This window comes from Schistocerca gregaria, unplaced genomic scaffold (genome assembly GCF_023897955.1).
Source record: "Schistocerca gregaria isolate iqSchGreg1 unplaced genomic scaffold, iqSchGreg1.2 ptg000778l, whole genome shotgun sequence".
NCBI lineage: Eukaryota > Metazoa > Arthropoda > Insecta > Orthoptera > Acrididae > Schistocerca > Schistocerca gregaria.
This window is the reverse complement of record NW_026062148.1, coordinates 135001-137500: the sequence shown is the minus strand read 5'-3', so window position 1 is coordinate 137500 and position 2500 is coordinate 135001. Positions and strand designations below refer to the sequence as shown.

Here is a 2500-nt window from a genome sequence, read left to right as displayed (position 1 = left end):
GGAGGCCCGTCTCTTACCCCGGACCGGCCTCTCTGGCATGGGGGGGGGCAAATTGCAGCTCGCTCACCAGTCCCGCCCCTTGACCAAGAGCTTTAAGAGCTGCTGGGTTTAACACGCCGTTTCCAGCGCACTAGTCCCCTTCCACAACCACATCACTGGGGATTTCACCCGTCCCTCCCCGGCAAATGCCCACCGCATTCCGGAGAGGCGGATTCACCTCTCGGCCTTCGCCCCCTACTCGGCCGAGTTCCCACCTGAAGGCCAAGAACCCAGTCCTACCCAGGTGCTGGGTCGGTCCCCCAGACTTTCGGGGGTCTGGCCCCATCTAACCTAGCCGGGGGCATGTCACCATGCCCCGGCTTGACGGAGCATGTCCGGGACATCCCGTTCACGGCGATGAGCCTTTGCCGGCTCGGGCCGTGATCCCTCCCCAGCGAATGTGGCCGTGGGGTTTGCAGAGCTGAGATGTTGTTTGCCCTGCGAGGGACAGATCTTGTGTCCCTTGCGACGCAGCTTCCCCTGCGCCATGCACCCTTTGCTTTCGCCTTGGGTTGGGGGACCATTTAACGTCGTCCAGGACGTGAGGAACTGCAGCAGCCAGACCGCAGGGCCCCAGGATCGTCGTGAGACTTACCCTCATACCCTCGCCCAGCCGCCGCGCTCAACTCAGGAGAGACAGGTGGTGTGTCTCTCGTTACGCAGCTTCCCCTGCGCCACGCACCCTTTGCTTTCGCTTGGGTTGGGGGCACTTAACGTCTTGCCGCGACGGGAGTTTTACGTCCTACCTTGACACACGACAACCCTCACAAATCCACAGCCCAGAGATGTTGAAGGTGGTAGCTGGGTCTTATATTGTGGAGTTTGACATCATCGAGACGGTGCGGCACTCAAGCCCGAGTTACGTTCCCCAGGGGGGTCTCCACACGTACCGGGGGATCATGACCGACCATGTCTCACCCACCGCTTTTGCTAATTAACGGTGGGCCAGTGCGGACCGTGAGGATTGCACCCAGTTAAGGGCTAGCCGTTTAACGTCATGCATGGACGGCCCATCCCGTGTTAGCTTCGCCCCATCTAAGGGGGTTACTGAGCCAGAGAGCCACGACAAGGCCACGAGATTGGACATTACGGTCCCCGCCCCACTCAGGTTCCTCTGAGCCCCGACGCGTTCGTTGACTTCAGGGAATCAGAGGGTCTCCTGGCGGTTTTAACCCAGTTATGGGAGGCAACACACCTCCCCCAGGTGGCGCTGCGCAGACCGCTTTTCTCTGGAGTAGATAGGGACAGCGGGAATCTCGTTAATCCATTCATGCGCGTCACTAATTAGATGACGAGGCATTTGGCTACCTTAAGAGAGTCATAGTTACTCCCGCCGTTTACCCGCGCTTGCTTGAATTTCTTCACGTTGACATTCAGAGCACTGGGCAGAAATCACATTGCGTCAACACCCGCTAGGGCCATCGCAATGCTTTGTTTTAATTAGACAGTCGGATTCCCCCAGTCCGTGCCAGTTCTGAGTTGATCGTTGAATGGCGGCCGAAGAGAATCCGCGCACCCGCGCGCCCCCGGAGGAGCACGCTAAGGCGGACGCGGCCTCGCAGCAAGGAAGATCCGTGGGAGGCCAAGGCACGGGACCGAGCTCGGATCCTGCACGCAGGTTGAAGCACCGGGGCGCGAACGCCGCGCAGGCGCGCGCATCCTGCACCGCCGGCCAGCACGAGGCCAACCAACGGCGAGAGCAGACCACGCCCGCGCTAAACGCCCGCACTTACCGGCACCCCTACGGCACTCACCTCGCCCAGGCCCGGCACGTTAGCGCTGACCCACTTCCCGACCAAGCCCGACACGCCCCGATCCTCAGAGCCAATCCTTATCCCGAAGTTACGGATCCAATTTGCCGACTTCCCTTACCTACATTATTCTATCGACTAGAGGCTCTTCACCTTGGAGACCTGCTGCGGATATGGGTACGAACCGGCGCGACACCTCCACGTGGCCCTCTCCCGGATTTTCAAGGTCCGAGGGGAAGATCGGGACACCGCCGCAACTGCGGTGCTCTTCGCGTTCCAAACCCTATCTCCCTGCTAGAGGATTCCAGGGAACTCGAACGCTCATGCAGAAAAGAAAACTCTTCCCCGATCTCCCGACGGCGTCTCCGGGTCCTTTTGGGTTACCCCGACGAGCATCTCTAAAAGAGGGGCCCGACTTATATCGGTTCCGCTGCCGGGTTCCGGAATAGGAACCGGATTCCCTTTCGCCCAACGGGGGCCAGCACAAAGTGCATCATGCTATGACGGCCCCCATCAACATCGGATTTCTCCTAGGGCTTAGGATCGACTGACTCGTGTGCAACGGCTGTTCACACGAAACCCTTCTCCGCGTCAGCCCTCCAGGGCCTCGCTGGAGTATTTGCTACTACCACCAAGATCTGCACCGACGGCGGCTCCAGGCAGGCTCACGCCCAGACCCTTCTGCGCCCACCGCCGCGACCCTCCTACTC

General features: G+C 60.3%; 1 pseudogene; it reads right to left on the bottom strand.

Moving 5' to 3' along the window:
* Nucleotides 1-1257: 1257 nt before the first annotated feature.
* Nucleotides 1258-2500, bottom strand: part of LOC126321974 (large subunit ribosomal RNA) — a 2974-nt pseudogene continuing 1731 nt past the window's right edge.